The sequence below is a fragment of the Schistocerca americana genome, chromosome 8, assembly GCF_021461395.2.
Source record: "Schistocerca americana isolate TAMUIC-IGC-003095 chromosome 8, iqSchAmer2.1, whole genome shotgun sequence".
Classification (NCBI taxonomy): domain Eukaryota; kingdom Metazoa; phylum Arthropoda; class Insecta; order Orthoptera; family Acrididae; genus Schistocerca; species Schistocerca americana.
Window position 1 is genome coordinate 260209980 of NC_060126.1, and position 14806 is coordinate 260224785.

Genomic DNA, 14806 nt, shown 5'->3' on the forward strand with positions numbered 1-14806 from the left:
AAATGTCGCACGATGGTGGATTGACCACAATTCACCACATTTGCCAGTTCTCGAGTACAGTGACGTGGATCATTGTGGATTAACGCGTTTAAACGATCTTCATCAAGCCCCGAAAGTCTTCCTGAACGTGGAGAGCCACTAATGTCAAAAAGCTCCTCCTTAAAACGAGAAAAGCATTTTCTTGCCGTGTTCTGTCCAGTGTCATTATCCCCATACATAGTGCAAGTGTTTCTGGTTGCCTTTTGCTGCAGTCACCCCCCACCCCTGCTGAACTCAAACAGAAGAATATGTCGGGAAAAAATGTTCAAATGTGTGTGAAATCTTATGGGACTTAACTGCTAAGGTCATCATACCCTAAGCTTACACACTACTTAAGCTAAATTATCCTAAGGATGAACACACACACACCCATGCCCGACGGAGGACTCGAACCCCCGCCGGGACCAGCCGCACAGTCCATGACTCCAGCGCCTGAGACCGATCGGCTAATCCCGCGCGGCTATGTCGGAAATGTTCTAATTTATCCATTTGGCAACTGAAGTCATATAGTCTGAAAATGAGTCCGTGATCATATTTTTGGCACTTTATTTTACAGGTCCGCGTTGATCACATACTTTTTTTTTTTTTTTTTTACAATTCACTATGACCGGTTTCGGCCACTGCCGTCTTCAGATCATAAAATTTTCTGATGTAGTATCAATGTCAAACTAAACATGTAGGTACATTGTAAGTACTTAGGTACTTATTATGTACTACATGTTCAGTTTCAAATATGTGATCAAGACGGACCTGTAAAATAAAGTGTTATTCACTTGGCACTCCATTTTCTGGCGTCCACAGCTCCACTCACTATCTCCAAATGACAATATGTAAGCTCAAATTGCAACAGTGAACTACAAACACAAAATGACAAACGATAAAAAAACGCATAACAATTAGAATACCAACATGCAAAACAAAAACGCTACGAACTTATGTACTAGCCTAATACAAATATAATCTGCCACGGCACTAAGGAACGTGGCAATGGGTGACCAACGTGATGCGACGGGCTGGGGAGTGGGGTGAGGTGCTGTGTGGTGGAATGATAACAATTTCAATTTTTAATTACTTTTGCACTTTTTAAGGCATTATATTTTTAATAAAACAAAATACCTAACACCCTTTAACGAAGAGCTTCTGGCGCTTATTTAGAAAGGCAAATCGGCATTTCGTAAATATTTTACATTGTTAATGAACTATTCAGGAATCCCATATATTTTCCATTTATCTGCAACCGTGAAACGAATCACTTTCTTTACGTTGTGTCCCGCACAGGTTCACCATTTGTGTTTTCAAGCTAAAAACACGAAAAGGTACCATTTTATTGCATTTTAATCGTTTTATCTGTAAAGAACTGCACGAAAGTTTTTTAATATAATTTGGCTGAAGAACTTCAATATGGTTGCTGCTAGCTCCACCCTCGATGTCGGAACAGGTGGTGTCGGGGGATGATGACCACTAAAGAAAAGAAAATCAAGCATTTACGTAACCATCAGAACCACAAAAATAGTTTCACCCATTGATGTTTGCATAATTTCAGAACAGAATTTTGTAAAAAATTATGTCTTAGCCCGCATCTCGTGGTCGTGCGGTAGCGTTCTCGCTTCCCACGCCCGGGTTCCCGGGTTCGATTCCCGGCGGGGTCAGGGATTTTCTCTGCCTCGTGATGGCTGGGTGTTGTGTGATGTCCTTAGGTTAGTTAGGTTTAAGTAGTTCTAAGTTCTAGGGGACTGATGACCATGGATGTTAAGCCCCATAGTGCTCAGAGCCATTTGAACCAATTATGTCTTATACTATGTTTTCAAAACAAAAATCGATATTTGTGATTTTTATGATGGTGGTTGCGGGCAGGGGGTGCAAGGGGGGAGGAGGGTTATATTGTTGAAGACTTGTGCTGCGTTCTGGCACCTAAAATTGTTCACTTTTAGTGTTCTACTCATGGGAGATCGGTACATACCGGTACTCTTCGACAGAGACACACTGCGACAACCAGTATATGAATAAATTGTCTAGCTGGAAGATGGTTCTAGTCGCTGAAAGTGATGATAAATATAATACTTACTGCAGATGTGATAGCATAAAATTACTTTGAAATGACATTTAAAGTACTCAGTAGCTAGATTAGAAGCTAGATTAAGGAAAGGAAAACCTATGTTTCTAGCATTTGTAAACTTAGAGAAGGCTTTGGACAATGTCGACTGGAATCCTCTCTTTCAAATTCTAAAGGTGGCAGGGATAAAACACAGGGAGCGAAAGGCTATTTACAATTTGTACAGAAACCAGATGGCAGTTATAAGAGTCCAGGGGCATGAAAGGGAAGCAGTGGTTGGGAAGCGAGTGAGACAGGGTCGTAGCCTCTCCCCGATGTTATTCAATCTGTATATTGAGCAAGCAGTAAAGGAAACGAAAGAAAAATTCGGAGTAGGTATTAAAATCCATGGAGAAGAAATAAAAACTTTGAGGTTCGCCGATGACATTGTAATTCTGTCGGAGACAGCAAAGGACTTGGAAGAGCAGTTGAATGGAATGGATAGTGTCTTGAACGGAGGTTATAAGATGAACATCAACAAAAGCAAAACGAGGATAATGGAATGTAGTCGAATTAAGTCGGGTGATGCTGAAGGTATTAGATTAGGAAATGAGACACTTAAAGTAGTAAGGGAGTTTTGCTATTTGGAGAGCAAAATAACTGATGATGGTCGAAGTAGAGAGGATATAAAATGTAGACTGGCAATGGCAAGGAAAGCATTTCTGAAAAAGAGAAATTTGTTAACATCGACTATTGATTAAAGTGTCAGGAAATCGTTTCTGAAAGTATTTGTATGGAGTGTAACCATGTATGGAAGTGAAACATGGACGATAAATAGTTTAGGCAAGAAGAGAATAGAAGCTTTCGAAATGTGGTGCTACAGAAGAATGCTGAAGATTAGACGAGTAGATCACATAACTAATGAGGAGGTATTGAATAGGATTGGGGAGAAGAGAAGTTTGTGGCACAACTTGACAAGAAGAAGGGATCGATTGGTAGGACATGTTCTGAGGCATCAAGGGATCACCAATTTAGTATTGGAGGGCAGCTTGGAGGGTAAAAATCGTAGAGGGAGACCAAGAGATGAATACACCAAGCAGATTCAGAAGGATGTAAGTTGCAGTAGGTACTGGGAGATGAAGAAGCTTGCACAGAATAGAGTAGCATGGAGAGCTGCATCAAACCAGTCTCAGGACTGAAGACTGAAGACAACAACAACAGTAAACGCCTGACTCCTTCTTTACTGGCCTCGTGATTCGTTTTTTCCTAATTATTTGGGAGGTCGGGATTGAATGTGACACCAATGGGCCAGTAATATCTCTATCGTCGCTAAACTCTTTACTAATTGACGTTCACCGTGCAGCTACATTGCAAACGTTTGAACGTTGTGCCTGTCAGCAGTTGAAAGCATGACGACACAGTCGGGAGGGCTCCCGACCTCTGCTGATATGTATCGAGTAACGTCACACTGCTGCGGGAACAGGCGGTAGCACCTGTTTATTTTAAATCTTGTGGCTTCCAGAGATAGCGATCCATTCATCTGTATTGCCCTTCATCCGTCTTGTCATTCTTTCCTGCCCTCAAATAACTTACTTGGAGCTGGTCTCAAAAAACTCGCCAGATAGCGCCAACATCACCTACATCTTACAAGGGAACCTCCCCATCGCACCCCCCTCAGATTTACTTATAAGTTGGCACAGTGGACAGGCCTTGAAAAACTGAACACAGATCAATCGAGAAAACAGGAAGTAGTTGTGTGGAACTATGAAAAAATAAGCAAAATATACAAACTGAGTAGTCCATGGGCAAGATGGGAAACATCATGGATAATGTAAACTCAGGAGCGCAGTGGTCCCGTGGTTAGCGTGAGCAGCTGCGGAATGAGAGCTTCCCTCGAGTGAAAAGTTTAACTTTTTATTTTCAGACAATCATCACCACACGTACTGTTTATCAACAAATGTGGGAAATAATCATACAAATGTTCGACAATCGTTCGATCCCTTAAGGAACTTTCCGATTCCTTACAGTTCGGAAAATATTCATTGACTTTGTTATTGAGGTCGCGAGCTACATTTGCTGGATTCATATTGCCCACGGAATACATCTCACGTATTTAACGCACTCTCGTCCAAAGTAGTGAACAGTCAACTGCCAGCCAGGGAGCCTCGTTAGCAGGAATGCTCTCTCTTCCGTGCGCTGTAGTCGACTGACGTCGTGTGTTTCGATGTTTGTTTAGGCGTAGCGTCCCCATACTACGGCGCAGTTACCTCGCATCGGACGGACGGACGGACAGATAATAACTGTCTGAAAATAACAAAATTTAACTTTTTCCTCGAGGGAATACTTGAACCAAGGACCTCTCATTCCGCAGCTGCTCACGCTAATCACGGAACCACGGCGCTCCTCAGCTCACGCTCTCCTTGATGTTGCCTATCTTGCTTATGGACTACTCAGTTTGTATATTTTGCTTATTTTTTTCATAGTTCGACACAACTTCTTCCTGTTTTGTCAATTGATCTGTGTTCAGTTTTTCAAGGCCTATCCACTGTGCCAACTTATTACTAAATCTGAGGGGGGTGTGATGGGGAGGTTCCCTTGTTATCACCAGTCACACCATCGCCAACTCTGTTTTTAAGCTAAATTACAAGAATAAACCATTTTATTGCATTTTACTCGTTTTATCCCCAAAGAAGTACGTTTATATTTTTAATATAATTTGGCTGAAGAACTTCCATACGGCTGTTGCCAGCTCGTCCTTGACGTGGGAGCAGGTACGTGGTTATGTGTGTGTGGGGGGGGGGGGGAGGGGGGGAGGGGGGAAGTAAGGCGGTGGGCAGCGGGATGGTGGTGGTGTGGAGTGAAGTGACAATAAAAGAAAAGAAAAAATGCATTTATGCGACCGCCAAAGTCTGTAAAATAGTTTCAGCAACAGATGTTATGCCTGTGGAAATCAGTATCTTTGATTTGATTCTATGAGATTAGCGGCTCAATTCTTCTGCTTTTACGGGACGTTAAACACTAATCTCCTCCTCCTCTTCTGCTTTTAATTTTGATATAACGCTTCAAGCATGTATGAAATCGTCCGTAACATACAGTGAATTCTGGTTGTAATGTGCGAGCGTAGTTACTCGCGATGACATTTATAGAGTGATCGATATCTCACGCAGCAACAAACCCGAGTCAATTTTACCCAGCTATGCTTGATGCTCACCAGTTGCGTCGAATGATCTAGATAGCATGCTCATTTCTTGCATAGATTCCCCATTTGTGTTCTTTGTTTAGCTCTCACCTTATGCGTCATATTTAATGGTTCAATTTTGCTGATTTATAAATATTTTATATTTATCTGTTTCACACTACCTCCATTATTAAAAACCCTTCTATTGCTGCACAACGCAGAGAAAAAAGGTGCTGACTTTCTGGACTTCACTTAATTGTCAATTCTCCAATTTTTCCAGAGTGTCAGTCTGATAATTGCATTAGACTAATTATTTAACTGTTTCTCGAAAGTTACCATGAAATAAGTTTTTCTTTTACGTAGGTAGGTATCTGGCAATGTGACGGAAATACACTATTTGGAATTATGTAGCTATCAGGGGTGAAAACAGAAGAAGCAAAAGCTTATTTACAGCTATACAGACTTCATTTGTAAGAGTCGAAGGATGCGAAAGGTTAGGCAGTAACTGAGAACGCTATGAGACATGGCTGTAGCCTATCCCTCAACTTTATTCAGTTCGTACATTCAGCGAGCAGTCATTCTTTAACTCTGAAGGTACCAGGGATGAAATACGATGGGTGAGAAGTTGCCTACAAGTTATACAGAAAAACCCAATTGCAGTTACAAGAGTCGTGGACATGAAAGGAAAGCAATAGTTGAGAAAATAAACATAATCTACCGTCATAAAAAATATCGACGATACAGTCGCCACGCGGAATTAGCCGAGCGATCTTGGGCGCTGCAGCTAAAATCGAATTCACAAAAAAAAAGGAAAATACCAGCATCAAGACGCAAAAAAGATAATTAAAGCAGTCTCGCTGTCAGCCGTACGCCGGCCTGTTCAGGTGCTGTTATTAATCAGAAGTCAGTGCATCCCCCGCATTGTAAGTGGGCGTAATTTCGGTCAACGACACACGGATTACACATCCATCCTAAATCAGGAACAGGAGAGTGAAGTAGTGCTGTAGCCTATTCTTCTTGAATTCTGAAGATATTTCGCCAGTTTAATTCGTCTTGTTTACCGCGTGGAATAGCTACGTATAGTAAGCCCTCTCGAAGATCTAAATAATTCTGAGGAAATGTCTACTCTAAGTGCCCCGTTTCGACTTAAGTCTTAAAGCGCTCTGTCAAATTCTTCTCGTGGCATCCCATCTTCCGTCTCATTTACATCTACCTCCCCTTCTCTTTCCATAATACTAATCTGAAGTTCGTTTTCTTTGTATAGTCCTTCCTATACATTCCTTTCACCTTTCAATCTTCTCTTCCTTGCTTATCACTGGCTTCCCGCTTGAGCTCTTGGAAATCATACAGCTGCTTCTCTCAGCTGTAAAGATGTCTTTAATTCTCCTACATGCGACTTGTATATTTCCCATCTTCGTACTCGTTCTATAGCTTTGCATATCTCTAAGTATTTCTGCTTTACCATTTTGCACTTTCTGTCAGTCTTAATTTTTATACCTTTGCGTTCCATTTTATTAGATGCAGTTGCTGCATTTTTATATTTTCTCCTTTCATAGATTAAATTTGATATCTGGTGGTGAACAAAGAGGATCAAATACTTAAAATGGTAACGTCTAGTATAAATCTGCTAGGCCTTGACCTTTCGCCTACTACATCCTCTGTTGACTTCACTAATTCATCTCTCAAAGCTATCCATTCGTCTTCTGCTATATTCATTTCCTATGTTTCCGTCCAACTCTGCCTAATGCTCCCGTTGAAACTCTTAACAATTCCTAGTTCTTTCAGTTTAGTTACGTTATATCTTATCAAGTACCTTACTTGTTGCAATTTCTTTAGTTTTAGTATTCAATTCATAACCAGTAAATCAGTTGTTTTCCAACCTTTCTTAGACTATTACACCCGAGTGCAATCAGACATTAGCTAGTCCCACCTCCCCGTGCTATCTGTGCCTCCACCCCCCCCCCCCCCCCAAAAATCCCTTACTCCACATTATCACCAACTTTAGCAGCTAACTAAACTGTAGAATAAACGATACCTTTATTTTTTAAATGATGAAAGATGAATGATATTTAGTTTGTGTGTGTATGTGTGTGTGTTAGAATGAGTGGAAAGGAATTCGTAGTACATCGCAAGTTCTATCCACAACTCCTTCTCAGATAAGAAAGTCAGCTATCCACAGTGAGGCTAGACACTTGTTACAAAACAAACTTCCCCTGCATTCTCTCCATTGCGGCACCTGTGTCACCTGCACATTGCAACCCCATTTGAAATCAACCAAGTTAAAATGTGTGCACTATACTTACTGTTCATGAATCACTTGATTGCTGCACCTGTTACTTGTGAACTGGCAGAAATAGGAAGATTTCAGGCTGTTAATGCTTTGCGTCTCACCACAGCTAGTAATAGTAACAATAACTGTGTCAGCACAATAGTAGCCCTTATGTACACTACTGGCCATTAAAATTGCTACACCAAGAAGAAATGCAAATGATAAACGGGTATTCATTGGACAAATATATTATACTAGAACTGACATGTGATTACATTTTCACGCAATTTGGGTGCATAGATCCTGAAAATCAGTACCCAGAACAACCACCTCTGGACGTAATAACGGCCTTGATACGACTGGGCATTGAGTCGAACAGAGCTTGGATGGCGTGTACAGGTACAGCTGCCCGTGCAGCTTCAACACGATACCAAAGTTCATCAAGAGTAGTGACTGGCGTATTGTGACGAGCCAGTTGCTCGGCCACCATTGACCAGACGTTTTCAGTTGGTGAGTGATCTGGAGAATGTGCTGGCCCGGGGCAGCAGTCGAACATTTTCTGTATCCAGAAAGGCCCGTACAGGACCTGCAACATGCGGTCGTGCATTATCCTGCTGAAATGTGCGGTTTCGCAGGGATCGAATGAAGGGTAGAGCCTCGGGTCGTAACAGATCTGAAATGTAACGTCCACTGTTCAAAGAGCCGTCAATGCGAACAACAGGTGACCGAGACGTGAAACCAATGGCACCCCATGCCATCACGCCGGGTGACACGCCAGAATGGCGATGACGAATACACGCTTCCAATGTGCGTTCACCGCGATGTCGCCAAACACAGATGCGACCATCATGATTCTGTAAACAGAACCTGGATTCATCCGAAAAAATGACGTTTTGCCATTCGTGCACCCAGGTTCGTCGTTGAGTACACCATCGCAGGTGCTCCTGTTTGTGATGCAGCGTCAAGGGTAACCGCAGCCATGGTCTCCGAGCTGATAGTCCATGCTGTTGCAAACGTCGTCGAACTGTTCGTGCAGATGGTTGTTGTCTTTGCAAACGTCCCTACCTGTTGAATGGCTGGTTCAAATGGCTCTGAGCACTATGGGACTTAACATCTGAGGTCATCAGTCCCCTAGAACTTAGAACTAGTTAAACCTTACTAACCTAAGGACATCACACACATCCATGCCCGAGGCAGGATTCGAACCTGCGACCGTAGCGGTCGCGCGGTTCCAGACTGAAGCGCCCAGAACCGCTCGGCCACTTCGGCCGGCCCCCTATCTGTTGACTCAGGGATCGAGACGTGGCTGCAGCCATGCGCATAATATGCCTGTCATCTTGACTGCTAGTGATGCGAGGCCGTTGGGATCCAGCACGGCGTTCCGTATTACCCTCCTGAACCCACGGATTCCATATTCTACTAACAGGCATTGAATCTCGACTAACGCGAGCAGCAATGTCGCGATACGATAAACCACAATAGCGATAGGCTACAATCCGACCTTTATCGAAGTCGGAAACGTGATGGTACGCATTTCTCCTCCTTACACGAGGCATCACAACAACGTTTTACCAGGCAATGCCGGTCAACTGCTGTTTGTATATGAGAAATCGGTTGGAAACTTTCCTCATATGAGCACGTTGTAGGTGTCGCCACCGGCGCCAACTTTGTGTGAATGCTCTGAATAGCTAATCATTTGCATATCACAGCATCTTCTTCCTGTCGGTTAAATTTCGCGTCTGTAGCACGTCACCTTCGTGGTGTAGCAATTTTAATGGCCAGTAGTGTGGTTACTGCCGTGTCGTGGTGTCGATTAATTCATTTAACTGTTTCGAAGCGAGAAATCAAGCAGTTATTGAGCATTTGTCACGTATATGTCTCACTTTTATGATCAGTGATGTAGGGGACAGAGCAAAATTTACTTGTGTAACGGGTGGACTATGCGAGGAACCTGTTACGTCCACTGCATTAATGCTACTAATTGAGAGAAAGCAATTATTGATAACTTAATAAATCCATATTAGAGTCTTACAAAACTGTAATAAATGTGGGCCTGTTCTTTCGGACGTGTCCAAAAGAGCAGACACCATGCATTCATATAATTAATTCGCCTATATGGACAATGGATCCACCTGCTTCAGTGCAGATGCACAAGTACATCCGACCTCCTGCGGCAATCCCAGAGTAGCGAGCGTGGAAGACATGGAGAGCGACTGCAGATAGGTGGGAACGTGGATCGGCCGTAAGGCGTGTCGAGATAGTCCACGCAGATGCGATGACACTGTGTTAAGTCGGCTCTCAGCTGTGGCAGCGTGCGGACGGCCCCGCGCGCCGGCCAGTGCTCCGCTGCAGGCTTTGTTTACTTCCGCGTCGTAGCTTTAAGGCTTGTGTCCGTCCACCGTGAACAACATGTCGAGCGCTTACCGCAAGTGCGACCCTTAAAGTTTCCTTCCCAGCTGAACATGCGCGACCTCGTGCACATGAAGTTGAAACGTTCATACGTGAAGAAGTTCGTTTAGATCCTAACCACGTTATCGGAATCCATTTTTCGATCATGAGTAGTGTCGTTTATATTAAAATGACAAACACCGAGGTGTGTGAAGATGTTATTCGCCGCCATGCCAATGGACTTAAGTTCAAATAGTCTGATGGTCACGTCGGAGCTGTAACAGTTGGACCTGCAGAGTACGGTCAAGGCACGATTATGGTGTTTGAACTACCTTTTGAAGTGCCGAAGGACGAAGTTGTCTCTGCGTTACAACCATACGGTAATGTCATCGGTTACGTAGAGGAAAAATGGCAAACCTTCACGACCTACCATGTCCTTAATGGTGTGCGTCAGGTCAAAATTGAACTGAAAAAACATATACCATCATACCTGACAATTGGCGGGGTGCGAGCCATTGTCATGTACGACGGCCAACCCCGAACATGTGCGGGTTGTGGACAAGAAGGCCACGTCAGATCCGCCTGCATGCGACGCCGCCTGATCCAGACGCCGGTCGGCGAGGAAACGTCCCCAGTGGTGATCACTCAGATCCCTGTCACATATGCCAAGGTTGCCAAGGAAGGTAGCACCTCTACACAGGGTCTTCCGGCTCCGTTGACGTCGTCTGATCAGGCAGATGCAACCGTTACTGAGATTCCTCCTGAGGTGCCACAGACGCCAGATCTTGATCTGCCGAATCCTCGCAGCACTGTGACTGAAAATGCTTCTGAGCTGGACGTTGATTCGGGAGTGGTACCTACTTCTGCTTTCCTTCAGACTGGTCCGGAGTCAGACGAAAGCCACCCGCAATCAGACTCTGAACGACATGTTCGAAAACAAGGGTCGACACGAAAGAGAAAGAAACGTAGCCGTACACCCCCTGATGAATCCATTCTACGGATGGAGACCAGGGATGCAGACCCGAAGATGGACGTCAAACCGCTCTTTGATGACCAAAAGTCTGATGCGAACGACCCGCCACAGGCGACCACTGGCAACGAACATCCCTCCTTACTGGCGCCGTCGCCACCACAATTCGACGTTGAAGAGAGCCTATCCGCTGAGCCGAAAACTACGTCTCCTCTCCACGTGGATGATGTGCACAGCCGATGCCCTACCGCAGTATCAGTCTCCTGGGCAGACGACGTGGAGATCGAAGGGACTGGGGTGGACTGTGCTGATGATGAGGCGCCTCCATCGGTTGCGCCCCCGCCCGCAAACTCCCCACAATAGCAACCTCTTCAGCGGACCGGCAAGATCGACGACCTCTCGCTCTTGAAGAAGGAGCCCCACCTGTGCCTGTGGGACTCCAACACCAGCATTATCGTGTCGCAACGATTAACCTCGCGACCATTCGTGCGCCCCACAAACTAGCGCTGCTCCGCGATATGATTTATGATGCGGACATAGATATTGCGCTTTTCAGGAAGTGCATGTCGCCGATTTTTCACCACCACATGGCTTCACAGCGCATTTTCTCCCGCTTCGGACACCGGTTGTGGTGTTGCCATCATTTTACGAGAAGGTCTTCCTGCCGAAGATGTCCTATGCCTACCCAACGGCAGAAGTATGGCCCTTACTCTCTTTAGTGTACGCATCGTCAACATTTATGCGCCGTCGGGCTCCAGCTACCGTCGTGAACGCAATACCTTCTTCGCGAATGAAGTTAACCCCCTTTTTATGGGACCACACGATGACTGGGTCATGGTTGGAGACTTCAACTGCACCCAGCGACCTCAGGATCAATTGCCGCGTCACTCACCATGCGCAGCTCTGGAAACAGTCGTCACGCGGCTACAATTTGTCGACACGTGGAGACATGTTCACGGTGATCTTATGGGCTTTACGTACTACACTGCGCACTCCTCTAGCCGACTGGATCACATCTACATCTCGCGATCCCTAATTCAACACACTCGACAGGCTGAAATCTGGCCTGTTGCTTTCTCAGATCATGAGGCTTACTTCTGTGATGTTGTTCTCACAAGACAGTCAGTATGGCACGGACGTGGTTTGTGGAAACTGAACACGGCACTTCTTAATTCACCTGACTGTCGACTTCTAATAGAAGACACTTGGATCACATGTAATAGACGCCGTCCCACTTATCCGTCTACCATATCCTGGTAGATCCAGTGTGCAAAACCTGCTCTTCGAAAAACTTTGATCCGGTATGGCAAAGATGTTGTAGCCTGGAGGAAGAGCACTATGGACTTTTACTACAGGATCCTACGAGAATGCTCCACGATGCCAGCCTCCCCTGAGCGCCATACAAGGATGAACCATGCTAAGGCCCAAATCTCCAACCTCATGCGGAGGCATTTGGAAGGAACGATAGTACGATCTCGTACTGCTGATCGCATGCCTCATGAACATCCGTCGATGTACCATATCATCCAAGAACTCCAAAATCTACGCCGAAAATTGATTCACTTCCTAACAGACCAAGAAGGGCGTCGCTACGTAACCCAATCTGCAATAGGGAATGTGCTTCATGCCCACTACCAGCAGCTCTACGCCGCCATTCCACATTCCCCAGAGTTGATCGAGGAAGTCTCACAGCTCAACTCCGGTGGCATCCCAGGAGATGCGGCGATTGACTTGACGTCAGAGGTGACTGATGACGAAGTCCGCGATGCGATCTGGGCAGGAACCATCAATCGCTCCCCAGGACCCGACGGTCTTCCCCTCGAATTTTATCACACCTTCCGTGATTTGTTAGAGTCCACCTTCACCTCCATCTGTTGGGAACTGATGTCTCCGGAAGTACCTGTGCCAGACGCTTTCATGGAAGGAATGATTATTCCTGTACGTAAACCGCATGGTGGCAACAATATCAGTGATTATCGGCCATCACCCTCCTTAACAGTGATATGAAAATCTTCACTCGCCTTTTGGCGGCACGACTTAAAAACGTTGCCCGATATGTTGTGTCGCCAGACCAAGCATCTTTGGGAGGGGATAACAATATCCGCACGGCTTTATGCCGCTACAGGGATATGATCGCCGCTACACAGGCACAACGCCTGTCTGGGGCACTTGCGTCTTTGGACTTAAGTCAAGCTTTTGATAGGGTTGACCATTCGTTCCTTACGGCCGTTCTCCACCATATGAGTTTACCAATCGCCGTTATCACGGTAGTGATGCGCCTTCTGCGGGTTGCCTCGTCCAGGGTTATGTACAATGGCAGACTCACTCCTCCGATAAAAATAGGTCGATCCGTACGTCAAGGTTGCCCTCTTTCAGCGCTTTTGTACGCCTTTTCCTTGGAATCCTTGCTATGTGGACTAAGACAACGTTTGGTAGGGTTGTCCATAGATCGCTACCGATTCTGTTGCACGGCCTATGCTGACGATGTAGTCATCTGTTTACGTAATGCCGACGAGGTTCGAGCTGTTTTGACGTGGGTAGCGACTTATGGTGAGGCATCGGGTAGCTCTTTAAACGTACGTAAGTCACAAGTTATGTTCATTGGCACGGGACTTCCCGTGGAGTGCGTTACACCTCTTACCACCGTTGATGCAATTCGCTGTTTGGGAATAGATTTTTCATCTGATCTCCGGCGTTCAGCCCCCATCAACTGCCGACGCCTCCTTTTAATGATCAGAGCAGGTCTTATGGGCCATCGCCTTCGATCCTTAGATATTCTCCAACGAGCTCGATATGTAAATACACTCCTGGAAATGGAAAAAAGAACACATTGACACCGGTGTGTCAGACCCACCATACTTGCTCCGGACACTGCGAGAGGGCTGTACAAGCAATGATCACACGCACGGCACAGCGGACACACCAGAAACCGCGGTGTTGGCCGTCGAATGGCGCTAGCTGCGCAGCATTTGTGCACCGCCGCCGTCAGTGTCAGCCAGTTTGCCGTGGCATACGGAGCTCCATCGCAGTCTTTAACACTGGTAGCATGCCGCGACAGCGTGGACGTGAACCGTATGTGCAGTTGACGGACTTTGAGCGAGGGCGTATAGTGGGCATGCGGGAGGCCGGGTGGACGTACCGCCGAATTGCTCAACACGTGGGGCGTGAGGTCTCCACAGTACATCGATGTTGTCGCCAGTGGTCGGCGGAAGGTGCACGTGCCCGTCGACCTGGGACCGGACCGCAGCGACGCACGGATGCACGCCAAGACCGTAGGATCCTACGCAGTGCCGTAGGGGACCGCACCGCCACTTCCCAGCAAATTAGGGACACTGTTGCTCCTGGGGTATCGGCGAGGACCATTCGCAACCGTCTCCATGAAGCTGGGCTACGGTCCCGCACACCGTTAGGCCGTCTTCCGCTCACGCCCCAACATCGTGCAGCCCGCCTCCAGTGGTGTCGCGACAGGCGTGAATGGAGGGACGAATGGAGACGTGTCGTCTTCAGCGATGAGAGTCGCTTCTGCCTTGGTGCCAATGATTGTCGTATGCGTGTTTGACGCCGTGCAGGTGAGCGCCACAATCAGGACTGCATACGACCGAGGCACACAGGGCCAACACCCGGCATCATGGTGTGGGGAGCGATCTCCTACACTGGCCGTACACCACTGGTGATCGTCGAGGGGACACTGAATAGTGCACGGTACATCCAAACCGTCATCGAACCCATCGTTCTACCATTCCTAGACCGGCAAGGGAACTTGCTGTTCCAACAGGACAATGCACGTCCGCATGTATCCCGTGCCACCCAAAGTGCTCTAGAAGGTGTAAGTCAACTACCCTGACCAGCAAGATCTCCGGATCTGTCCCTCATTGAGCATGTTTGGGACTGGATGAAGCGTCGTCTCACGCGGTCTGCACGTCCAGCACG